Source organism: Vulpes vulpes, chromosome 15 (genome assembly GCF_048418805.1).
Source record: "Vulpes vulpes isolate BD-2025 chromosome 15, VulVul3, whole genome shotgun sequence".
NCBI lineage: Eukaryota > Metazoa > Chordata > Mammalia > Carnivora > Canidae > Vulpes > Vulpes vulpes.
In genome coordinates this window covers 86389762-86416992 of record NC_132794.1, presented here as the reverse complement: position 1 = coordinate 86416992, position 27231 = coordinate 86389762, and the positions used below count along the sequence as shown (strand labels likewise).

At 43.6% G+C, this 27231-nt stretch overlaps 1 protein-coding gene across 50 annotated transcripts in view; it reads left to right on the top strand.

Moving 5' to 3' along the window:
• SORBS1 (sorbin and SH3 domain containing 1) overlaps positions 1 to 27231 on the top strand; it is a 228974-nt gene that overhangs the window by 59086 nt on the left and 142657 nt on the right. For all 50 annotated transcript variants that reach the window (XM_072739628.1, XM_072739622.1, XM_072739627.1 and 47 more), the window contains exon 2: positions 3109 to 3190. The gene's annotated coding sequence lies outside the window, so the exon portion shown is untranslated. The remainder of the gene's footprint in view (positions 1 to 3108; positions 3191 to 27231) is intronic.

The window sequence follows — 27231 nt, the reverse complement described above, 5'->3', positions numbered from 1 at the left end:
TGGGGCTCCTGAAGCACCTGAGTGAAAGTTTTTTTTTTTTTTTTTTTTTTTTTTTTCCAAATGGGTAGGAGTCTGGGCATCAGAATCACCTGAACAATGCTTGGGTCTCCAAATCAGAGATTCTGACTTAATGAGTCTGTGGTCCAGGATTTTTTTTTTTCTTGGTGATTCTAATTTTTAGCCAGATTTGGGGTCTGCCCACCAGTTACAGATCCAGAGAAGCTCTTCTTCAGGTGAGGTGAATTTTGCCTCCTTGCTTGCTCAGTTTGGCTTGAACCCTGAGCAGCCCTAACCATGGCCACATCTTTACTCCTCTTTATGTCCCTTTCAAAATGTGTCTTTTGGGGGTGCTACCCCCTGGCTTTGCTTCAGCCTAGATTGGGACTGCTGTCTCATCCCTATCCCTTCCATGAAGAATGGAAGAACTCCACCTGGGAATTTTGATGGGCAGGTATTTGGAACCTTTTCTTAAAAAAAACTTCCTGCTGGAGGCTTGACTGTGTAGTATATTCTGGCAAGAGAAATCCAGGCCCTGAGGTAGATACAGGATGGTCTTGTGACTGGCACAGGACAAAAAAGCAAGCTATCAGCTGTCTTCTCAGAGACATCATGGAAGTGCTAAAAATACTAGAAGGGTCAGTATTTCTATGGTCATGTTTCTTGGACCCTGCAGGCTCTGGAACAGCATTGGCTGCCCTGAGGGAGTCATAGGTGGGCATGCCCAAAAGCAGGGCTGATTTGGTGGCATTCTTAATATGGGCACTTGAACAGATAAAGGTCCAAGAGTGTACATGACATCTCAGCAGATACTGGGTCAGGTGGCAGGGGCTTTTTTTTTTTTTTTTTTTTTTTTAGAAAGAGCACAAGCACAAGCTGGGGGCAGGAAAGGGGAGAGAGAGAACCTCAGGGAGACTTCCCATTGAGGGCAGAGCCTGACGTGGGGCTTGATTGCACGGCCCTGAGATCATGACCTGAGCCAAAACCAAGAGTTGGGCCCTCAACCGACTTAACCACACCCAGGTGTCCCCAGTGGCAGGGGCTTTTACAACTGATGAGGTAACGCGAAATCTGGATGAGACCGAATTGGAGGGGCTCTTCACTCCTTGCCTTTGCCCATGTTGCCCCGTGGCCTGTAATTCTCACCTTCTCCTCTGTTGTCACCTGCCTGCTCCACTCTCTCTTCTCTGCTTTAGGATTTCCTCAGTGTCTGTCCGTGCTGGGAGGTGTCTGTTTACCTCAACTGCTCTGGGAGCCCCAGCTCAGTGCTCTTATGTTTAGGCTTACCCATGTGTTAGAGCTCTTTGTGAGTGTCCCATCTGTGTTTTACCTTGACAGCAGCTTCAGGGCTAGGACTGGGTCTGGTTCATTGTTGTGATTCCATCACCTTGTACATGCCTGGTGTGTAATAGGGTTCAGTAAATATCTGTTGAGTGATCCGTGAATCAATACATTCTTTGAGGGGATGATATAAATATCTCCTACCAAGATCTTATACTTGAACATTGTTTATTATAGCCTAGTACCTCTATAAACTTATTTGTAGCCTTGTATTCAAAATGGATTTTTTAAGATTTTATTTATTCATAGAGAGAGAGAGGCAGAGACACAGGCAGAGGGAGAAGCAGGCACCACACAGAGAGCCTGATGTGGGACTCGATCCCAGGTCTCCAGGATCACGCCCTGGGCTGCAGGCGGCGCTAAACCGCTGCGCCACCAGGGCTGCCCCAAAATGGATATTAAGGGACATTTTTCTAGCATAAAGAGTATTTCAGATAGCTTGGGACATTGGGCACTTTTGAAGTAGAAGATGCATGCTATTTATGAGAAATTAATTCTTAAAGGAGCAGTTTTCTTGAAGTGAACCCTTAGGGAACTTGATGGAATTGACCTTCATTTGTCAAAGAATAGAAGAGGGTGGCAAGCCTTTCAGTGGAGTGGGTTGGATACTTCAGCGTAGCTCCTTGAATTTAGTATTAATTTTGAAAGACCCATACATACATGCATGTGTATATGATATTATTTTTGTTTTTTGTTTTATGTTTAATTATTTATGAGAGACAGGCAGAGACACAGGCAGAGGGAGAAGCAGGCTCCTTGGGGGGAGCCCAATGCAGGACTCGATCCCAGGACCCTGGGACCATGTCCTGAGCCAAAGGCAGGTACTCAACCACTGAACCACCCAGGTGCCCCAAAATATTTTTTGTTTTATAATATAAGACTACTATGTGGTGGGGCATAGAGGAAGAGTCCTGGATTGGCAATCAAAAGACCTAGGTTCTAGAATTCGCTCTACTTTTAACTGTGGGAATAGGCAAGTCAGTTTCCTGCTTACACTTTTATAATATGGAAGTGTTGTCTTATTCAGGGATTGCACATGTCTTCCAGAGTGGGAGTACTGACTTACGTTGTCGTTGGTGCTGTGCCATTTTTTTTTTCCTCTTGCAACTCTGCCCCTTTTTCTTTTAGGTTTCCACTTTTGTTGGGTAGAGGGAAATATTTCTGTATCACACACATACAAAAGACCAAAAAGCCCAGTAATATAAGGGCAATGATAGCCATAGCGCTCTCTATGGTGAGACATTAGGGAGTGGTAGGGACTGTGGCATTTTGGTGTAACCAAGCCTGCCTGTGAAAGGCAGTGCTACTTAGCATAGCTGATCATTTTTAGACTGTATGAGGGCCATGTTGACTGATTTTTTTGTTTTGTTTTTAACAGAACTTAGAAGTCTGGGTTTTTATGTGACCTGTCTGATTTTTAAGTTTTGGCTCAAATTTTCTAAATTTTCTCTCCTTAAATCAATGTAATACTGTTATAGGCTAGATGTAACCCACTGGACTTTCAGTTTGTGATCCCTGTTTAGATGATCTCTAGAGCTTCTTTTTGCCCAAGGTCCATTGATTCCAATGACGGCCATTTCAACTGGTGAACTAAGGATTCTTGTTCTATTTGGGGAAGTCAGGGTGAGAAGGGAATGGGGCTAGAAGAGGAGGATGGGGGCTGAAGCCGAAACAGGATGCCTGCCAACTGGTTTTTTTGGCTGGCCTCCTTGGGGAGAGGCCATAGGGTGCCTGATTCACACCAGATATTTTTTATGTGTGTCATTGCAGGAGCTGGCATTTGTTGGAGGAGTCTGTGAAACCTTCTCTCTGCCCAGAGCTCAGGACCAATGCATCCCACCACCTTAAACTGGTAAATACATGTTTTGTTTTGTTTCTTTTTCTCTTCTCTTCTCTTCTCTTCTCTTCTCTTCTCTTCTCTTCTCTTCTCTTCTCTTCTCTTCTCTCTCTCTTCTCTTGAGAGGGACAGCACGTGCGCAAGCAGGAAAGGATCAAAGGGAGAAGGAGAATCCACTGAGTGTGTAACCTGACATGGGACTCGATCTCATGACCCTGAGATCATGACCTGAGCAGAAATCAAGAGTTCGATGTTTAACTGACGGAGCCACCCAGGCGCCCCTGTTTCTTTTGCTGTAGCAAAAGGAAATATTTCCGGTGGACTGTAGAATGTGATTTTCAGGAAAACACACTGTCCTTACTGTTACAGAAGGAAGAACACTGGGCTGGGCCTAAGGCATATCTGGGTTCTGGTACCTACTTGGTTCTGTCACTTCTCCTGTGGGATCTCAGGTGAATTGTTTGACCTCTCTGGGCCCCAGGCAGAGAAGTGAATCCTGCCCTGCTAAGAGAGATTATGCATCTGAGAATGCTTCAAACAGAATAAAGTGCTGGACAAATATAAAGTAATCCTATTTAGCTTTGAGATGTAGAGCTGGGCACTTCTAAGCTAACAAATTAAAATGTGAACACATACGTTGGAAACATGAATTTTAAATACCTGTTTTCTGAGTCTTCCAGAGTGGTCCTTTAAGATATTTGCGTTTCCTTTTCTCCCCCTTCCCAGCACTGCTGCAACTGCCGTTGTCTTGAAAGATTGAATTAACTACATTTCACAATTACCTTCATTTTTATGTGAGATCAGATAATTTCAGTAACAGATGTTCTTCTTTTTTCCAAAAGAAACTTAATTACTCATCACAGCAGGTAAGCATCTTGCTTCTGTGGCAGTTGAAAGAGGCAAAGTTACGTCCTTTACAGTAATGTGCATCAGTGCTGAGCTGAGGATGCTCCAAGACACCCTGGCTAGTTGTTGTTGAAGGTGTTGAGAGAGCTATTTGAGGAGAAAGGACCACATGAGCCAAAGAAGCAGTAGGACCTGTGTGTCTTAATTCTCATCACTCTTTGTTGAGAAAAGCTGGTTTATTTGCTGACTGTTGCCTGGTCAGCTGCCACCCTGTGGACCAATGTGCTCATATGACCCAGTGAGACAAGTCCCAGTGACATGGTGGTGTGGGGAGCTTGCTGAGTGCTGGTGTTGGTACAGGAAGGACAGGCAGTTAGGATAGGCAGGCCCAGGGTTAGAGATCCAGCTGAGGCATGGGAGACTAACCAGATTGGTGTGTCTAAAACGACACAATGGACATTCTGGATCACACAACCAGAGTCCCATCTGGTGGGCAAGAAGAGCTCCATGGTGGGGATCCTCAGAGAAGCAAAAGGTCTCAGGTGTACAGGATACTACCCATTCAGCAACTATGCATTAATGCCTACTCTGTGCAAAGGCATTGCTCTGGGAACTGCAGATTCAGTGGTCTCTAGGCAGACTGTGCATTATCTCTGGAGCTTAAATTCAAGTCGGGTGGCAATTAAGAATGTGAGCTCCATGAGGGCAGGAATCTTTGCTTATATTGTTCACTGGATATCCCCAGCCCTTAGAAGAGCACCTCGAGTGCAAACATGGTGGGTGCTCACTAAAAATTATTTTATGAACAAAGTAAATCACTAAATAATAATTTCAGGTAGTAATAAGTGCCATGTGGTGGACGGAGAATGACAAAATGAAAGGCTAGAGGGACTGTTTTTGAAAGAGTGGCCTGAGAAGACTTCTGTGCATGGGGGAGAGAGAGGAAGAAATTATGTGCAGAGATCTGAATGAAGTGAAGGAATCTGGGGGGAAGTGTGTAGGCAGAGGGAACAGCGAGCGAAAAGAGAAGCCTTTGACGTAAGCTGAGCTTGGTGTGATAGAGGAACAGGAGGGCAGCCGGTTTGGCTGGCCTTGAGCTGGGCGGTAGGTATGGGGAGAGTGATACGAAATGAGATCAGTGGCAGGTGGGAGCCAGATCTTGTTGGCCATGATAAGGAGAGTGTGATTGGATACCAGTGGAGAGTTTGAGCAGAACGGTGATCATCTTTGTGCTTTACAATTATTTCTCTGGGTCCTGAGTGGAGAACAGACTATAGAGGCAAGAGCAGAATCAGTATAAACTGAAGGGGTCCAGGCAGGAGATATGGGCGTGACCTGGATTAGTGTGGGGATCATAGAATGATGTGAACGGGTCAGGCTCAGGATATATTTTGAAGGTTGTCCCTGCTGGATTGGGTGTGGGGTGTGAGCAGAAAGAGTCAAGGGTGAGCCCAGTGTTTTAGGCTGGGTGAATGGTGTTGCTGTTTACTGAGATGGGTGACAAAGAGGGATATGTGGTGAAGGACCCTGAGGGTTCAGTTTGGACATGTTAAATATGAGGTGCTTATTTGGTATTCTCCTGGAGACCTCGAGTTGGCTGGGGCTGGAGATAGTACCTTTGAGAGTCATCAGCCTGTGGATGGTATTTAAAAGCTATGAGACTGAGATTACTTAGGTAGAGAAAGGAGGGCTATGTCGGATTTGGACAGAAAACGAGGGAAAGGGTGGGTTTTTTCCATATAAAATCCCTTAAAAGTGAGTGAAGACACATGCTAATGAATATGGTATGACTTCATGGAATATGAATATGAATTACTCAAATGAGATAATGATATAAAAGTAGTAAAGCCTCACCTTATATAAAAAACTTGAAATACCCAAATCAAGAGAATTAGTTTTAGTTACATAATTTTAAATCAGGTCAGCTGAGTGAATTATAAACTGCATTTATGCAATTGGCACATGGCTTGCCTTTGGCTGGCAAGCAGAAGGTTCCAGCATCTTTTGCCATTAATAGCCTGTAAACTACACTGTTCTTTATCTGTACTGGAATTTCTGCAAGCCATTTTGATGACTAAGTTTAATTCACTGTTAATACATTTTGGATTTTTCATCCTATAACCATACCATCCAAAACTTCGTGGTTTTATTTTGGGGGGGGGGGTGTGGGGGGAGAGAGAGAGGGCGGGAGGGAGAGGGAGAGAGGGAAGCAGGGGGAGAGAGAAAGAGAGAGAGAGAAAATATCTTAAAAGCAAGTTCCACGCCCAGCACAGAGCCTGATGAGGGGCTTGATCTCACAACCCTGAGATCATGACCTTAGCCAAAACCAAGAGTCAGATGCTTAACTGACTGAGCCACCCAGGTGCCCCAAAAGTTCATTAGATGAAGGCTCACTAAAGTGAAAAAGCATGAAGGTCATTTCTTGTGCAAAGTTAGATGTGCTAACATTGTGTGAAAAGGCCAAATGCCTTTTTTTGGTTTGTAGAACCACCATGTAGAAAATATTTAGAATATCTCTGATATATCAAGGGTAAATGTTATAAGATAAAAAAAAAAAGCAGCAAAAATATACCATGATGAAAAAAAAAAATATATATATATACCATGATGGTTGTAGGATAGAGAGGTGTTTCAGGTAGTACCCATATCCCTCAACTGTTGTTGACTGATGGGAGGTAATCGGTTCTGAATCACATACATTTTTATCTATTTGTGGGCTTTGGTCACAAAATGCAGCTGCTTCATATTGTATTTGTCCTCTAAGAGAAATCACCCCATTGAGCTTCCTGTACATTCTCCTTGGGTTCTTTAGTTTTTCCATTTATACGCCACCTGGTGAGTTTCTTTAGTCTTGTAATCTCCAGGCCCCATGGACCTTTTTAACCTTCTCGAAGTCACCACTCAAAGTTGGCTGGCCACCTCCCTGTCAGCCTGGACTTCATCTCTGGCCTCCCTGGTGAGCCTCCCAGCTAAGCCCTCCCCAGAGGCTTTTCAGGATCTTTTAGGAATCCGTTCTTTCTGGACACTGTCATTTTTCCTCCAGACCTAGTCTTTTCATGCCTTTTGTGGACATGACAAAAGAATAAGAAACCCATGCAACTGTTGAGGGCAGTGTGATAAGCAACTAGGTTCTAGGATGTGCTGTTTCAAATTGCTTGGGCAGTGGGTAGCCCTAACTCGTATCTTTATTTTATTTTAATTTAATTTTTTAAAAAGATGTTATTTATTTATTCATGAGAGACAGAGAGAGGCAGAGACATAGGCAGACTGAGAAACGGGTTCCTTGTGGGGAGCCCAATGTGGACTCGATTCCCAGACCTGGGATCACAACCTGAGCCTAAGGCAGGTGCTCAACCGCTGAGCCACCCAGGCGTCCCAACCTGCATCTTTATGTATTTCAAAGCCCTCATACTTCACTGAAAATATTCTCAATGGGACTTCTGGAGCATCTAATAAGCATTGATTATGTAGCATTCTCTACTCATAACCAATGGTTTATGGGAAAATGAAGGTTTCAGTGGAATGGTATTCATGATGAATTGACACCAACCCAGGGTTTGTCTTTTCTCATAGAGTGGAACTTAAATATGATTAAAAAGAATGAAATTTACTGACAGTCATGGGAAGAGGATTTCTCCCTGCCTGATTCCTTCTTAGTAAGTGCTTTTAGAAATTTAAAAAAAAGAAAAAAAGCAAGCACCTTATCATACCGCCTGGAGACTGAGTAGTCAGGCATTAGAAAATGGTGGTGTTCTCAAGTTGAAAAGCAGAATGGTGCTTCAGTGCTTGTATGCTTGTAGACCATCTCAGGAGGACATGTGGGAGAGAAATAGCCTTGTGGGGAGGGCAGTGGTGTAAGAAGGATGCTTGCCTTTCACTCTATACCCTTTTATACTTTAAAAAAAAGAAAAAAGAAAAGATCCAAAGTGGAGTCACTTGTGCTAAGGCCCATGTCAGCAAACCAAGACTTAATACCTAGCCTAATTATGTAATCTTTAAGAGTCAATCTGGAATTACCTGGTCAGCACTAGTGAGGAGGTAATCTGTGGGATAGACCCCTCTACCTCCCCCCACCCCCCCAAGGAAGGCAACCTTGCCTGGAACAGTCCACTCTTTACTAGGATAACTTCATTGCCCCACCTCCTTCTGCCTATAAAAATCTTTCATTTTGTCTAGTTCCTCAGAGCTCTTTTCTGCTACATGGGGCACTGCCCGATCTGTGAATCATTGGATAAAACCAGTAAGATCTTTGAACGTTCTCTGTTTTATATTTTAGCAACTTATGATAGTTTTTGTTTTTTGTATCCTGTTTATGTATTAGCTTTAAAAAGCATGGAAAGGATCCCTTTGAGCTTTTTTTTTTCCTTTGAGCTTTTAATACATGATCTAGAAAGCTTAAAGTTCCTTCATTACTCAGTTTTCTAAGTACTTGTTCAACGTGTATTTTGATTGAAGACTACCTGTTGAGTGTCCATTGCCTTTATTCATTCTGAGGTTCCATGTTCATCAATAGGTTGGGACTGGGCTTCTTGAACTTGAATTTCAAATTTTGCATATATTTTGCATAAAATCAGTCCAGTTGCTTTCTTCCCTCCTTCCTTCCCTTCTTTGTAGAAAGGATTTAAGGCTGTTTCTAACTAATATTTTATTCAGCAGCTTTAGACAAATGTGAATTTGAAATGCAGTGGACTTGCCATGAATAATTTGTGAACTACAAATTATTGCTGCTTCACCCAGACATCTCTCGGCCACCCTTTAGTTTAGAGCAAAGTATTGTTGCACTATGGAATAAGACACGGGATTTGGAATCCAGTAATTGATAGTTTCTAACCCCAGAGCTCAGTCCAATTTAAAAGCAACCTAAACTCATATTCCTTAAGAATCTCAGCTACTAAAGGGATATGCTTGACATGGAGTTTGCATGAGTTGTCACCTTTCTTTAAGTGAAGAAATTCAGGATGTAATACCTGAATGTTGCTGGTCCCTATGCCTCTGTTGATTTGTGTGAGCTCTTGGGGGGCAGCTTCTGCAGAGGTCACTGTCTAAAAGTATCTCTCTGGGCTTGCTGTATTGGTTTGTGTTACCAGACTTTCGTATGGCCACGTTTAGGCCAAAGTTATCATGTCCTGCAAAGAATGCTATCCATTTCTGTCAGCAGCAACATTTTTGAGGTATTGGTATTTCTCCAGGAGATTTACACATTTGATTTTGTACTTTTCAAACAGGAAGTTTTATCACATTTGTCTGCCACATGTGAAAACAAGGTATTTTCTCCTTTTCCATCCAGTGATTACAAATAAAGAGTGAGTAACCTCTTTTGCCTTTCTTTTTCCTCCCTGTCTTGGGGAAGTAAACATTAGATCGTACTTGTGGCCGTCACTAAAACGGAGAGCCCATCATCATCTCCTGTGATTACTGAACATCATGGGAAGAAATGATTCTCATCCCTCCACTGAGTAATTTGGACAAGGCACCATCTGATACCTACCTCTCCGCGTGGTGCCCTCATCCTGCAGTCTCCTAATCAACAAGGAGGTGACTCACTCTGTTTTCCTCCCTCAGAGAGATTTTCTCTGGTTTGCTGATTATGGCAGTGATTAAATAAAAGATGGTTCCTGCAGAGGTACACTTAAAAAAAAAAAAAATGACTACATTATTTGTGCTCGAACTTGCACAATTGAACTTTCACTATTATAATCAGGTATTAGTTCTTAGACATTTTTGGAAGAGAGATCAAGAAACCCCTCTAAGGTACATATGCACATACCTAATTGGCATATGTCATATGTTCACATTTTTAGGAGGTGACACCCAGTTGTCCTGCCTTACTTAGTCATACAAACCATTAGCATATCCTTATAAAAGTGGTTCTGAGTGGCAGGTTACCTGCTCTGCATGACATTTCTTTTTTTCTTTTTTCTTTTTTTTTAAGATTTTATTCATTTATTCATAAGAGACACACACAGAGAGAGAGAGGCAGGGACAGAGGCAGAGACATAGGCAGAAGGAGAAGCAAGCTCCCTGCAGAGAGCCTGATGTGGGACTTGATCCCAGGACCCCGGGATCATGACCTGAGTCAAAGACAGATGCTCAACCACTAAGCCATCCAGGTGCCCCTCTGCAAGACATTTCTATTAGAGAAAGATTAAGATGATAGCTCTGTTCAAACCAGTCTAACTTCATTGAAATTTGCAACTGCCAGATTTGTCCCAATGTGGACTCAAAAGCTGGAAATACTCTTGTATTATTTTAATACAAAAAAGGTAAGTGGCACCTTTATCTTTTTTACTTTCTGACAACTAATTTCATGTTTTTCTCAAGTTCATTTATTCCTTCTTTCTGCCTCCCTCTTCAAGAGAAGAGTTATTATGGAGGAATATAGATGTAAAAAAAGTGTAGAGTTCAACCTTCGTTTTCCAACAAAGTTTGGGTTTCTAGATATTGCATTTGTTTCCTGAGTTAATTACGTTTATGGCATCATATCTGTTGTGGTAGGTTGCAAATTAGCTGCCCACAAAACACCAGTTTTAAGTTTTTGAAGTAAGTGGCCAGAATTTTAAAAGTCAGGAGATTTCACGTAATTTGATTTCTAAATCCTCTTGACAATTAGACTATGTTGTAATATCGAGCTGTATTCTTGCATGGGAGCGCCATGGGTAAAGTGAGAACCAGGGACTGTCCTCTCCTTGGAGGAGTGCAGGGGCGGGGGGGGCATTCAGGTCCTAGTTTGCCTTAGTCTTCACACCACCCACTTGTTACCTGGTTGGCCCTCTCAGACTTTTGGTTTTGTAACCCATGATTAAGAATATCAGTTTAAAGCCCTATCTGAAAAATCAGAGGATCTTGAGATTCAGCGAAACATCATTTTGCTATCTTCCTTTCTGCATAATGGAAACATAAATTTAAAATGATAGGGAGAAAAATATTTGGGGCAGTGGAGTAGTGAAACAAATATTTTTTCCTTAAAGAGATTTGTGCGTTTTTAAATGGGAGGAAGGAAAGAAAGCAATAATGTAATTTTTAGAGCATCCTTTACAAATACCAAGTCATTATATTAGTTTTGAAGTGTATCATGTACTCTGCATAATATGGTTTGCCTGTAAAATTACCATGTTGGGAACATTTGTATAAATCTAATTATGTTTTCTCTTAAATATTTCCCCTTTTCTTCTTTCAAATAGACCTGAATTAGTGAACTTGAAGGAGCTGAACATTTTTAATTTTTTTTTTTTTTTTTTTTTTATGATAGTCACAGAGAGAGAGAGAGAGAGGCAGAGACACAGGCAGAGGGAGAAGCAGGCTCCATGCACCGGGAGCCCGATGTGGGACTCGATCCCGGGTCTCCAGGATCGCGCCCTGGGCCAAAGGCAGGCGCCAAACCGCTGCGCCACTCAGGGATCCCGAGCTGAACATTTTTTAGTTTTTTTTTTTCCCCCCTTTTCCCCTTTGTATAATAAGAACAAAACCTAACACTGGAAGACAGAAGTCACCATTTTCATGGAATACAGTTGTTAGTTTTTGAGCCCTGGTACCTTCCAAAGTAACTAGTAGGTTACAGGAGAGGAACTTCACACAAACATGATGAAGCAACAAGCCAACCTAAAACTTTAATAACCATGTGATTTTAATCTGAACCATTCTCATTTTATGAGCTTTGTGACAGGCAATTTGTTTCTTGTAATAATGCCTTTTTTTCCTCTTAAAATTATTCTTGTAACCTTCTGAAAACAAAATGCTATCCAGGATACAGTGTCTCTGTGTTTCAGCTTTCTGGTTTAGAGTGTGAGCCCATCACAGAGGAGCCTGGTGTCCTCACCCTGGCCCCCTGCCACTTACCTTAGAACCACCTCCCCACCCTGGGCTTCATTTGTTTCTTGTATTAAGTGAGATCGTATTTGGGTTTCCCCTCAAAGGCTAACTGTCTAGAATTCTCTTGCTCTGTCACATGTAGCACACACTCAGTTCTGGGCATGAGTTTTGGGAAACTCTGGTGTACTGGCCACGTAATAGGTTCTGTGGGGCTTAGAAGAGCGGAGTCTCAGTGGAGAAGCATTCCTCGTGTCATCATGAATTCCTCGTGGTTGCCTCTAATATCCATGGGAGAGCTAAGGGTAATGAAATCTGTACTCTGTAAGCTTGTGGTACGACCCCGCACTCACCACACTGGGAGAGAACTTGGTAGCTCTGCTTCGTGGATGGGGCAGAAATGAACTAAGAAGGAGGATTTTTGGGCAGCCCTGGTGGCTCAGCGGTTTAGTGCCACCTTCAACCCAGGGCGTGATCCTGGAGACCCGGGATTGAGTCCCACGTCAGGCTCCCTGCATGGAGCCTGCTTCTCCTTCTGCCTGTGTCTCTGCCTCTCTCTCAACCTCTCTCTCTTTCTCTCTCTCTGTTGTGAACAAATAAAATCTTTAAAAAAAAAAAAAAAGAAGAAGAAGAAGAAGGAGGACTTTTATCTTCTTGCCATTCTGTAGGATATTTCCGATCATTGGTGCTCCCAGGTGTGTAAGTGGATCCATGTTCACTGGCTGGACTGTCACAACACTTGAATTGGACAGCCCTGGGTCATACTTTTCCTTTATGTCCTTGTGGCAGGTACATACCTCTTGGCTCCTGTGTGGCAAAGCTCTTGACCAGAACAAAAAATAAATGCCCAGCAGAGAGGCTTTAACAGAATAAACGATCCATGTTTTAGAACGTGATCAACACAGGATGGTGCCACAGAGGCTGCTGTGTTTTTTGTTGGGCCTGTGTCCACAGTTGGCTGAGAGTGTGGTCTGCTTCTTTTTATTGGCTGACCACTTATAATGACACAAAGAGCATGGAAATATAAAAAAAAAAAAAAAAAAAAAGAAATATAAATATATACACATATATACACATACAACATATGTGATATATATTAAATGTGTATGTATTTTATATTAAATATATTGGTGTATTTTAGGAAATTTCAGAAATAAATGGCACTACAATGATTCTGTGCTGCTTAGGGGGGCGCTAAATGGGCTGTGTCTGTAGGGGCCCAGCAGGGACCAGAGTCTAGGCTTGCAAGGGCCTTGGGATTGTTTTAAAAGGCTCTTGGCAGATTCTAGGCTACATTCTTGGTTCACATGTCTGAAGGTACTGTGGATTTTGCACGCTTGAGATTGTCTCTTCAACATCAGATTTCTTTCTTCCTCTCTCTCTCTCTCTCTCTGTCTCTTTCTCTCTCCTCTCTCTCTTTCTCTCTTTCTTTCATTGATTCATGAGAGATACACAGAGAGAGGCAGAGACATAAGCAGAGGGAGAAGCAGGCTCCCTAAAGGGAGCCCAATGTGAGACTCGATCCTGAGCCTCCAGGATCACGCCTGAGCCAAAGGCAGACACTCAACCACCGAGCCACTCACGTGTCCCAGATTCACTGATTTCTTTATTGGTTTATTCAGACAACAGCTCTAGAGTAGCTGATACTTATGTAATGTTGTTTGGCATATGGAGTGTATCTATGTACCTTATCCCACTTAGATGTGTTCATTTCAGAGTCCAATCAGATGCATGGGCAATAGCCTGCATTGGTTGATGACTGTGGTTTTTGTTTCTTAATAGAGTCTTTTTACTTTCTTTTGTTCTTGTGAGCAGATATACCCACAGCTTGGCCTGGGCTATTTAGAAAGGAAATTGGGACAGGTGGACAGAAGGGTTGCTATGTGAGCTGGGCTTGGACAGTCATGCCCAGGAACGGACGAGGTAGGAGTCCTCTGCTGAGCATGAGTGGGGTGGGTGGGATGCGCTTGTGGTTCTGAGGAAGATGGAAACTATTTGGAACAGCTGCCATGGGCTGGGCATTAGGGGCTGAGTGAGAGCTGGGAGCAAGGCCTGAGATGAGAGCGCCTGGGAGAAAGCCGTCGTGGATAGCAGGTGTGACTTGGCTGTGTGACTCCGGGACAAAGGGAGAGGCTTGAGGGGGGGAGGGATTGGACTGTTGCTTGATGGTTGACTGGATATAGGCATACCCCAACCCTGAGACTGTGGCCATACTGGGAGCTGTAGAGGTAGACAGCAGAGAAGTTGTGAGGGGACCTGGAGGTGCTGGGCAGTAGCTCTTCTTAGTATGGCATGTAAGGCCCTTTACCTCTACATTCCTCCCACTGTGCATGCCCTGTTGGGCCACTCCTGTGTGCTTTTATATATATTATACCCCCCAGCCAAATTTTTCCCTCCTCCAAGCACTGACCCAGTCATTATTGCTAGGAAGCTGTTCCAGCTTGCACTCTGCTCCAGTCTCTGCTGGGTCAACTGACCCTTCGCCCTGTCCACATGTCTCTTCCATGGTGCTGTAGAGAGTTGTTTACAGGCTGCTGGGATCTGTGGATCGATTGGTTTCTTGAGTACAGGACTGTCCTAGTACCTAGACATACAAAATGCATTCCACAAATGTTTGCTGAATGGAGGAACAACTGCTATGTTGCAAGGTTAGTTTATAACCGAATATAGACCTGGAGGAAAAGTATAAGATCAGCTTGTCCAACTTATTCTTATGGTTCATGGAGAACTGAAACCCAAAGAGGTTGAGTGCCTGACCTGATGTCATCACTGCTTGCTCAAGGCAGAGCTAGGTAGGACTCACACTCACCTCCTCTGACTCCAAATGCCATGTTCTTTGCACTGCACCATGGCATTTTCCAAATGTGTCTGTGCATGACCTCTAAGCGCGTGAAGATGGCAGGCCTCTGCCGAGCGCGTGCTTACAGCCTCATGTCACTGTTCGTAGGGGTGTGTTATCTCATTTTTCTCCTAGGGAGGAAAACCGTGTCCTGACAACCTAAGGAACTTTTCCTCTGCATTGTGCCAGGTTTACAACAGCCCTTACCTCACTGCTTCCCCTTCCCTTTCCGGGTTTGTCCTGGTTTATCTTTGGCGAGGGCAAGCATCAGCAACTGTTTCTAAGTAAATAGAGGAACTGCAGATTCAGGGTTTGTGGTTTCCAGCTTTTGGTGCTTTCGCCTGTCCCCTCCTGGCTGCTGTCTTTGCTGCTTCTGTCTCCCAAGTTGCCCTGATTTAGCACGTATCGAAGACTGGTAGGGCACAGTGGGAGTCTCCTCCTTGGAGCAGGCAGAACGGACAGAGCTCTGAAAAAGGAAAGCTTCAGAGAATGAGAGTGGGCCTAGGTCTGAACCGTTCTGTATCAGAAACCTAAGGTATCTGTTGGTTTCCAGACCCATCCTTGGAGAGTGGGATAAGTTTGGGGGTACCTAGAAATGTTTGTTGTATATTTTCCATCTCTAGAACTTATCTTTGAGCTTTTGGATCATATTTAATGTTTAGAATGTCCTGTCAAGGGTTAAAGTCTCAGTGTGACAGAGGGTGGGGTGTGGCTAGTTCTCTTACTGCCTATTCATGGATGACGCAGTTTTGTGAGGTTGGTTCCAGTTCACTGCAGATCATCTCAACTCCCTGCCCATCACCCTTGGTCTGAAGTACCTCGGGGTCAGTTGCAGGACTAGTAGGTCCACTCAGTCAGTGCTGGGGGTGGGGGTGACTGTTTTGAACCTTTGGGCTCCTCTGTAAATTGACCAAACAATATATGGCAACAATTGCCCGTTTTGGGGAAAAATGCTTTGGAGACTAGGGTTTTCAGATTTTTAATTTTTTATATTTATTTAGGGAGCTCTGCAGTGTTGCTCTCCCTTAGCACTTCCATATTCCCCTTATCTTTTCTCTTCTCTCTTCTCCTCTCTTCTCTTTTCTCTCTTCTCCTCTCTTCTCTCTTCTCCTCTCTTCTCTTTTCTTCTCTTCTTCTCTTCTTCTTCCCTTCCCTTCCCTTCCCTTCCCTTCCCTTCCCTTCCCTTCCCTTCCCTTCCCTTCCCTTCTCTTCTCTTCTTTCTTCTCCTTTTTCTTCTTCCAGTGCCCCCTTTAGCTCAGAAATCCTGTGGCTTGGAAACAAGCCCAGTGTCTTTGGTTTTATAGGGCTTCTGAAGCCACCGTGGACCTTCTTGGCTCCCAGCCACTAGGGGGCCTGTTTCTGATTCTCCCTGGGCTGGTCTTGAGTTCCAGGTATTTGAGCTGGAAGTACATGAGCCAAGGATTTGAATTGCATCAGGAAGTATTTTGATTTGCTGTATTTTCTGCTTGGCATCTACTCATTTCCTTCAGGGACATCCCCTTCCTTGGGAAAAATAACTCCAAAGATGCTTGTTTGACCAATGAGCTAATAAGAAGGCACTTCCCTTTAGGAAATCTTGGTTTGTCAGTCACAGGTCACTGGGTGAGAAGGGTATCACCAAATGTAGAATGCTCCTGACATCTGCTCCTCCTTGATCCACCCTGCCAGCAGTAGTTCATGTGCTGGCCAGTTAGTTTGAGAATGGCATTCCTGGGGCAGAACCAGCTTTGACTATAATAGCAGACCAGAAAGTATTTCTAAGGTGTCAAGTCGTCACACTGCTGGTATCTCCTCAAGGTACCCTAAGTAGTGGCTTCTCTGAGCCCCAACTCTGAGCTCTCATCCAGGTGTGTGTAATCTTTCTCTGTAGTTATGAATGAGAGCATTAGAAGGGGCTCTGCTGGGGTCCCAGAACTGTGTTGGGATCTCATCTGGAAGCTCTCTGAGGATCATCACAAGGAGCCTCCTACGGTTAAACTTGACTGCTCTTCCCAGGAACCACTTCAGGCTCTAGGTTTGTGTGAAGCATGTGGTCAGCCGAAGTACTACCTTCTAGTCCTCCTCCCCAGTTTTCCCCCAGGAATAGGTAGACTTCACAGGTATTCATCATAAATCTCATCTTGTTAGATTCAATTCATCTCACAACCTACAAGGAACTCTTCATAGCCAGCCTTTGTCCTCTAACAAGGTGACGAGCCCTCCCTCGTATATATTGCCTCTAGATACAAGTTGTTGACTCAAATGTACAAGACAAGACTGAGTCTGCATGTGTACAGACTGGTGGCTCATTCATCTCTATACAGATCTGCCTCATTACTCGTATTCACATTTGCAAAATATCCTTGAACTGTTAAAGCCTGGTTCAAGGAAAGTTATGCTCATCTGAACTATCAGCCTTATAAATCTAACAAACAAGGGAATTGGTCAGTCTGATATTTACAGTGAACCTCTGTCTGTTTTTGGTGATTGTCACTCTTACGTGGGTATTCACCTGTTTATACTCCAGGCTAGAATTTTGCTGGTCGCTAATGCCAAGCCTCTTGGCGTATACTTCTAGAAGTATATATGTTCTTCCTTTTGTTAATTATTTAGTTCCTGATCTTTGAACACCATTCCTTTCTTTGACGCTTCTGAAGGACTCCTGACAGTGATTCATCTATGACATGCGTCCATACTTTGGCTGTCTGTGGATGTGATTCATCTGAGCCTAGAAACCTGACTTGACTTAAAGTGGTTCTGGCTTTCTTAGCTCCACACCTGTCTTCCGCTTTAGGGATTTCTTACCAGAGTATGAAGAACATTCCCTCAGCACAGGCGAGGAGCTGCCTTTCTTCCCTGCTCTCTGTAACATTACACTGGGCTGCTCCAAGCAGGCCTATACTTCTTTGCTTTCCTTGTCACTCTGATCGTAGCTTTGCAAACAAACCAACAAACAGAAATCTACCCCGGATGGTTATTCACATTTCTCACATGTTTTAACTCATCCTGGATGTTAGCCTTTTGGACCTTCTTCTGACTGATAAATGCTACTGTCATTTGTTCAGCCTCAACTCTCTTCTGTCCTCCTGTGGCCCAGACATGCAAATAGAGCATTCCATGCTAGGAGTGCTTTGCAGCCGTTTAAAGGACTTTCCAGGGCCGTCTGGCTGTGGTTCTTCCTGGCCTCTTCGGACTGGGAGAGTTTTTCTCCAAGTTCAGATAGCCTCTGCCTCTCTGTTTGCCTTCCCAAAACTTCTCACGTGACGTCGTGTTCTCTCTAATTTTAAATAGTGACTGGCTTCCTGGGCTGCCTGGTACATAACCACACAAGGCTGAGTTAGTCACTCAGGACCGGAGTCAGCCATGTTGACCGCCCAGAACTTGTATTCCCACCCTGACTCCCCAAGAGACCAGCTCTTCCAGAACTCCCACCCAGGGCAGGACTGGGCTGGGTCCACTGATACGTCTGCCAGAGTTGAATTCTCAAGGAGCATGTGGGCCTCTCCCTGAGCTGAGGCAAAAGACCAAGGCTGCCCCAGCCCCTGGGTCAGAGAGCCAAAGGAAGGGAATAGTCCAGGGGTGGGCCAGCGGAGCAAACGGGCTGGCTGAGCTGTAGGAAGGACATCTGAGGGAAGCTGGAAAGTTTGCTTTCTATAACTCTGAGGACTCTAATCCAGGCGGGCAGGGGACAGCAACAGGGCGTTCCACTTTTTTGTAAGAGGAACTCAGAATTGGGAGCATGCCCTCTGAGTTGCCATCCTGTTTTGGGATGAGTAAGTCAAGGAGCAGCTCTATCCTGGAGCCTGGAAGTGCTTCACATTTCCTCGTTTTAGACTTGCCATTCCTATAGAGAAAAGCATCTTAACTTCATTACAGATTCTGGATCAGTAAGACTCAGGCTGGGTGAAAATTTATTTCTTTACTGTCTATGGACAAGGATTTACTGAGAAAAATCTCAGTTAAGGAATGTTGGTTTAGGGAGAGCTTTTTAGAGGACCCACTTTAGGAATGTGCATTTGCATACAAACAATGAAAGTGCTAATTAAAATGATTCTCACATAGTCATTTTAGCAGTGCAGGGACTGCTGCTTGGCAACACTTGTATAGTGGAAATGAGTGTACTTGGAAATAAAGTATTGCTCCTTTCATCCATCTAACCAACTAAGACATATTGAGCATCTTCTGTTTGCAGGGAACTGGGCTAGAACCAGGGGGTTGGGCATGAAAAGGTCAAGAGTACAAAACCTGATGTTTGTCCTCTAGGGTGACTGACCGACCAAGGGGTTTCCTGGGACATGAGACTATTAGCAAAGTCCAGGGAGAACTGGGGTGATCAGTGACACTACTTCAGAAGTTGAAAGATTAGTAGGAATTAACAAAGTACCTAAAATGTTCTACTTGTTGATAGAGACCACACCTGTTCATACTGTTTTAAAAATTGTCTGTTTTCTGCCATTAGGGTTTTTCTCCGTCCAAATTGAATATTCAGCTTCCCTTTTGAAACTACATACTAACATTGAAAGTATTTCTGTCATCATCCTCCTCCTTGTTGGCATCAGCTATCACAGGGCACCTGCTGTGTGCAGGGCTCTGGGCTTTGCTGTGTAAGGTGGGGCTGCTTTAGCATTGAGGTGCTGTGAAAGCCAGCTCCTGAGGGGACACCACTACCAACTCCTTGCCTTTTTAAAAAAGTCTTTTAGGGCACAGAAGGTGCAGAGTAAATATTTATGGATCAAAGCTTATTAGCTTTGCGGTTAAGCGTGCAGAGTCTAGAGTCACATTGACTCAGTTTCAAATTCTGTCTGCCATGTACTCGCTTTATGATTTTGGCTTGCTTGCAACTTCACCTCTGAGCCTCACGGTCCTCATTTGTGGAATCGGAATTAATACAAGGGGTTTATTATAATATGTCATCATCATCATAACAAATACGATAGGCTGTGTAGTATAGCGTATAATAGAACATACTCTGGACTCAGACTGCCGAAGTTCAGATCCCACTCCATACTTATGTGACCACGGCAAGTTACTGAGCCTCTCTGGGCTTTAGTTTTCTTATCTATGTAATGGAGATAATCCTAGTACCTGTATCAGTGGATCGTTAAAAGTTAAGACTTGCACGTGAGTCCGTGAATCTTCCAAGTGATGAGGGTAAGTTAGTATGACAGCATTCCAGGCAGCTCCTGCCTGCAGTTTTGGCAAAGTAAAGCCATTGTTTGGGTCTCAGCGTTCAGTGAAAATTCCGATGTAATCTCAGGCCTTATTTTTAACCCTGCCCGCCCTCATTTCCCCTATTCTGATACATGATCATGTATGTCTAAATGCTGTATATACATGTGTATCTTAGAAAATGTACAGCTCATACACCACCTTGTGCCTGGCATGTTGTGTTACATAAACATTTGCTAAATTTTTTTAACTATTTTTATTTTTTTTAGATTTTATTTCTTTATTTATGAGAGAGGCAGAGACATAGGTAGAGGGAGAAGTAGGCTCCCTGCAGGGAGCCCCATGCAGGACTTGGTCCCAAGACCCCAGGACCACGCCCTGAACCAAAGGCAGATGCTCAACCATTGAGCCACCCTGGTGTCCCACGTTTGCTGAATTTTATAAACTATAAAACTTACTTTATTTTGGTTATTCTAGAATTGCTGTAAGATTAGACAGGGCTGATGTTACTCCCTTGTCTATTTGCTGTTACATTTGAGGGGCAGAAATGAGAATCTGGTGGGTTAAATGGTTTGCTGAAGGGAAGCTGCCTAGTAAATGTTGAAAGTGAAAGTGGGCCTAAGATCCATGGTGTTTGCGATAAAAAGATACCAGTGTACCCATGCACATCAATCGAGCATATGGGTGTGCACAAAAACATTAAACGTCTGATATAGTAAATCTAATGACAAGTGGATAGTGTATTGACTTCTGTACCCACTGCTTTTGCTCAAATGTGCCACGATCCTCTGGCATTCTGCTAACTGATGCCTTCTGTGAATTACAGCATTGGGCTTGTACCCTCCGGTCGTGTCTCTGAAGATTACTAAGGTTGCCAGTTTAAACCTCGTCCAGGGGCATCTGGGTGGCTCAGTGGTTGAGCATCTGCCTTTGGCTTAGGTAGTGATCCCGGGGTCCTGGGATCGAGTCTCTCATCGGGCTCCCTGCAGGGAGCCTGCTTCTCCCTCTGTGTATGTCTCTGCCTCTCTCTGTGTGTCTCTCATGAATAAATAAAATCTTAAAAAAATAAAAATAAAAAATAAACCTCTTCCAGATTCTAACTGCCTACTCTGGTTGGACTCCCTTTGGAGACCAAAAGATCCTACTGTATTTAGGTACCTTATATCAGAGCCCCTTCGAGGAGCTGTTTCATTCAAGGGGAAGCCCAGGCTAAATAGGAACACCCTCCTCCCCCTGCCTTTGTATTTGATAGTGACATTCTTCACTTCTTATAAGAAACTGGATTATGAAAGGGATGTTTCAAGGAATGGGAACATAGGCTTAAAACATTTGCATTTGCCAGTCTCTCATCACTTAGGCAGATATCCTTAGATTAAAATATGTTCACGTGTGTTCATGAACACGGACACTTAAAAAAAAGTGCTGCAGTGTCGGGTTAAAATATAAATATTCTATATGAGCAGTGAAAGGTGGTTTAGTACTTAAGTCCTATTTTTGAGCTCTGGAATTCAATTCCTTCCTGTTACCAGCTGAACCTGGGGCTGATGTATTAGATGAAAATATAGTCCTATCTTCAAACGTGGACAACAGGACATTCTGTCCTCCAAATTTCAGCGTTTGAATCGGGTGTTGCAGGAAACTTGGCACCCTCTCTTTCTTTTCAAAATAATAAACAGAGATGATGTGGCCTCAGGTTTCATCTGATGGGGCTTAGATGCTCTTGCCTCATAAAGGCTGATTCATAGACAAATGGGAACTAATTATAGTAACTTAAAAATAATGTCCCCATTTAAATTTGGCAAGACAAGATGCCTTGCATGTTTTGTAGGACATGAGAGACTCCGTTTCTTTAGTGGCATGGAGGTGACATACCCATTGCTATTTTAACCACACAGTGGTTGTGCTGGGTCACTACCTGTCGTCTTTATTTTTTTAGGGAGTTTTCATGCTCTCTCATGTACACCCCATGCACAAACATTGAGATACCTCTTACTACCATCTACACAGGAAATTCTTTCTTGCTGTTTATCCATTGCATTTTTTAAGAAGCAAGTGTCTGAAGTGAAGAAAGTGGATGGCATTTTTTTTTTTTAAGATTTTATTTATTTATGAGAGAGGGAGAGAGAGAGTACCAGCAAGGGGGGGAGGCAGAGGGAGAGGGGGAAGCAGGCTCTCCACTGGGAGCCTGACTTGAGCTTGATCCCAGAATCCTGGAATCATGACCTGAGCTGAAGGCAGACACCCAACTATCTGAGCCACCCAGGAACCCCTGGATGGCATTTTTTAAAAAGATTTATTTATTTATGATAGACATAGAGAGAGAGAGAGGCAGAGACACAGGAGGAGGGAGAAGCAGGCTCCATGCCGGGAGCCCAACACGGGACTTGATCCCGGGACTCCAGGATCACGCCCTGGGCCAAAGGCAGGCACTAAACCGCTGAGTCACCCAGGGATCCCTGGATGGCATTTTAAATTTATTTTTTAGCTCTAACTATTTCAGAATTTCTATTATGAAAAATTATTGGTGAAATGAATAGAGAATTGTCCTGGGATGTTCTGGTCACTTCTCACCCTCCTACTGAGAATTATTAGGCTGAAAGACCTTCTACAGTGATTTTTTTCAAATACTTTGTGTCTTTGAATTTGCTTTAAATAAGTAGGTAATACATGACCATGTTCAGAATTCAAAAATCAGAAAAATATTTGTGACAAAAAGTAAATCTTTCCTCTCTCTGTGTCTCTCTCTCGATTCCTGTATCCAGCCCTCTCTTCAGAAGCAATGCTGAGCACAGGTTCCTTATAAACTATGCTGGAGATTTTTCTCAGCCTCTGTAAATCTGTGTATGTCTATTTTCTTCATACAGATGACTTTATACTATTCACAGTGTTTTGAACTTGGTTTTTCTATTTTACCATAATCTTAGAAATAATTCCATCTCTGGGCAGCCCCGGTGGCTCAGCGGTTTAGCACCGCCTTCAGCCCAGGGTGTGATCCTGGAGACCCAGGATCGGGTCCTACATTGGGCTTCCTGCATGGAGCCTGCTTCTCCCTCTGCCTCTGTCTGTTCCTCCCTCTGTCTCTCTCTCTGTGTTTCTCTCATGAATAAATAAATAAAATCTTAAAAAAAAAAAAAAAAAAGAAAGAAAAGAATTCCATCTCACATTTTGAGCTACCTCATGGTCTTTAACAATTTTGTTCTTTATGGTGAGTAGATGTGTCAGAGCACATAAACAGTAGTCTGTGAGTAGTATTTAGTCTGTTTTCCTCTTTTGCTACTAAAATCATGGAATACTGACAATCTCATACATCTGCCATGGGATAGGCACCGCCTCTCAGTGGTTATTGGGGTGAGCTTTAGAACCAAGGGCCTGGGGTTAAGTCTTAGTTTCTCCATTTACTGTTGAACTCTATGGTCTTGCCCAGTTACTTCTTTCTGGGCCTCAGTTTCATCATTTCTAAGATAGTATTTGTCTTTGTGGCAGGCTGTGATAATTAACAACCTTAGTCTTACAGACAAGCTAATAGACAAGCTGATAGAAAGCTTATAGACAGTGCCAGGCATGCCAACAGATGTCTAGTGATATTGTTTTACATGATGTGGAAACATCTGAATTTGAAGATGTACTTATCTCTGTATGTTTCTGAACCACTAGTAATACACAGTTTTTGATTGTGTGGGTTCTGTCTCCTAAATTTACTAAAAGGTCATGGTCTTCCTCCCCTTCCCCATTTCTTTGTGTACATCCTGGAGGAGAAAAGGAAAGATTGTATTTCTGGACCCTCTACTCATGTGTCCAGACCCCTTCAAACGCATAAAATATATTGCCCATGGTGATCATTTTTAACAAACAGTTCAAAAATTTCCCCCATGCATAACTAGCTTAGAATTTTATGATACTAAAATATAATTTAGGCAAATACCTTGTGTGTGTGTATGTGTAGGACTCATTTATTTAATGATTTCACCATATTTGAAATTATAAATCTTTGGCAAAGACTGGAGAGTATACTGACCCTGGTTTAGTTAACGTCAGTGGAAGGTACAGGGTCTTATGTCACCTGTAAATCTTACATCATAGAAGACCACCACTTCTGGATGCAGACAAACCAAAGCTAAAGTCCCCATGTTGGTGTCTGCCAGCTGTTTGATCTTCTCCTTGCCAGGCATTGTAAATGAAGACATCCATCCATCTCCTAGGACTTTGAGGATGATAGGAGGGGTAGGTAAAGGACCCAATGGTGTATGGCACAGAGCAGGTGCTCACAAATCATCAGTTCTTTCCCCTTACTGTCCTGCATCCCACTGCCTCCTGCCATCAGCACAGTGCCTTGGAAGTAGACTCTTCCACCTAAACCCAGTGTTCTTCATCTCCACTCTCCTCCTGACTTGCCCTATGATGAACCAGTGTGCTTTCTTTGCTTCAGCTGGGAGGGCAGTTGATATCTCAGTGATTCTCAGTAGCATCTTACCTTATGTTAACCAGTTGTCAGTGAACACCAGCAAGTGAGTGAGAGTCAGGCTTGTCATTTACCCGCCCTAGTGAGGTCATTACTGTTTGTTTGAAAGCAGTAGCTAGCAACAACATTGTGGGATTGCAATTAGGGGCCATGGTGAGTTATATGCTAGCTCCTGAAGTGATCATAGCGAATGGTATTTTCATTCTTGGCTATTTCTTTTGAGAAACTTTGCTATAGTCAACTTATAAAAATTGTTTTCCTGGATCATTCTTTTTTGGGGGTAGGGGTGTGTATGGGGGAGATGTCTTGAAAATGCTTCACTTCATCAAAGCTCCATTAGAAGGCACTTGCAGGAGGACTGTTTTAACTGTTTTATACCCACTTCCTAAGAAAAGCATGAGGCAGCTGATTTATAGACTTAGTGACTAGCTTTGGTTGGCCCTTGGTTTAATGTCTTAGAGGTGGGCTGCTGGGGACCCAAGCAGGGGTAGTGAAGCTACCACTGGAAAGGGAGCAAAAGACCTTTGCTAGATCCTCCAAATCACTTCTTGGGAGGGGAGCTGCTTTCTTTTGCATGGAGTGTTTTGTCTAAATTTTTGAAATAGCAGTCACACCCATATTCAAATGTGAGAACCAGGGTGCTCTCCAAAGACATGCACAGCCAGGTCCCTTCCATTCTGCAAACAAATATTTGGATAATAGGAACCATTGTTGCCACTGGGAATGCTCTTCCCAATTATCTTTAAAAAAAAAAAAAAAAAAAACTACTCAGGCTTTCCTATCCTTTCACATCTAGGTAATTCCCACTGTCCAGTTTTTTAGTTTTTTGACTCTGGGCTGTTTGGCTATTTGTTAGTTGAACTGGTAGTTTATTAACCTTGTCGCTAGGCTCTTTCCTGTGTTGATACCTTGGCTTCCCCGCCAGGTCTTCCCTCCTCAGGCAGCTCCTGTGCCACTGTAGATGGTGGGCAGAGCAGGGGTTCTCAAAGCGGGCTTCCCTCCTATAACCGCAACCCCCACACACTCTTCGAAACACACACCAGACCCACCAAATGAGACAGTCCGTGGGCAGGGCTCAGCAGTCTGCCACTTAGCAAGCACTCCTGGCTATCCACTGTGATGAAGTTAGAGACCCTCTGGTACCATGAGAAGGACCAGGGTTTGGGGGTCGGAGAGGTCTAGGCCTGATGCCACCTCTTCCATTTACTAGCTGACCTTAGGGAAGGGAGATTTTCTGTTTCTCTTCTGTTCCAGGGGTAGTTTGTAGAAATTTGTTCTGCAGGATGTTAATGGGTGCCCCAGAGGGAGGAGGGGTAAGCAAATAGTTCCATGGGCAAATATATTAACAGAATGCTGCTTTAGTCCATTTCAACAGGATTCCTCATGGCCAGACTTCTCAGATACCTAAATATTTCACTGAAGGTCACTGAGAGTCGCCATGGAAAGATGTTGTGAATGTGTCAGATTCTAGAACATCTTTTCTGCTGTATGTTAGCTTTTCTGGCAACAGGGTTTTGTGGAGCATGTTTTGGGAGTTGCTGGCCTACGTGATGTGGAAGGGTCCTGTTAGCCTTGTGATTTTACAACCCTGTAAACAAATGTGAAACTCTGAAACTTCAAACATAGGGTAAATCAGACATGATGCCAGAATTTATAATTTGGGTAAACCAGACTTACACAACAACTTGGAACAAAATGGAAGTAGCTAAACATTGAAGAATAAAAGGTTATATATTTTTAAAGCAGTGAGTTTTTCTTAGATAGAAAACCATAAATACTAGGGGAGAAGAGGGGAAGACAAGGAAAATGTCACTTACTGAGCATATTTGGAGTCCTGGCAGGAATCCTATGGCACATTCAAATCAGGTAATTTAAGGAGATTTAAATAAAGCAACTATTTATAAAAGATGTAGGCAGAGTTTGGTTAAAGCAACAATGGTTGACACAGGGCTTATCCCTCTGTATATGCAAGGTTTTTCACCTATCCAGTTCAGTCCTCAAAATCACCCCAAAGTTAGGTTTTATTATTTCATGCTTTGCAGAAGAGGAAAGTGAAGTTCAAAGAGGCAGAGGAAGTCACCCTTGGATGTTAGCTGGGGAATGGAGGCACAGTTCTAACTGCTCCGTCAGATTTGCCACCCTGCACTTTCCCCACACTTTTCTTTAGCGGAATATCCTCTTTCCCTCCATCTTTCTCTGTGTGATGAGGCTGAAAACACTGCTCTCCAGAAGCTCGTGTTCTGAACCAGATGTGTTGCTCTGAGCAATCCAAGACAGGAGAAGATAGTGCATTAGACAAATACGTAAATTAACAGAAGTGTGCAGCCTCTGTAAATGAGGGAGAAAGAAAGGCGGTCAGCATGTAGTTCCAGTGTCCAGGTGGGTTGGGGCTGTAGAAATCTGTCATCCATCCTTTTTTGGGGGGCTCGGTCCCACTCTAGAAAATATTTTTGGAAGGCTATAGGAGCCATTTGAAGGGCATGAATGAGTCAGCTTAGCTTGTTGGGGCTGGGACAAGGTAGAGGGAAACTTTTGAGACATATGGCACAACTTGGGAAGGCTTTGTTATGGGAGTAGCATGAGAGTGCTCTATTCCTAGGCACCTCCACCAAATGGAAATGGTGCTGGTGGTAGGAGGTGGGCAAGCATGTGGGAGATGGAAGAGGTCATGGTGGGACCCTCAGGTGCTTCTGAGTCCACTTTTTATATTAGGGTCCCACTGGTCCAGTGAAGTCTCCTTTTTTTTTTTTTTTTAATTTATTCATTTATTCATGAAAGACAGAGAGAGAGGCAGAGGGAGAAGCAGGCTCCATGCAGGGAGCCCAGTGTGGGACTCAATCCTGGGACTCCAGGATCATGCCCTGGGCCAAAGGCAGGTGCTAAACCGCTGAGCCACCCAGGGATCCCCCACTGAAGTCTCCTTTAGCCCAAGACCCTTGTTAGAAAATGGTAAGGGTT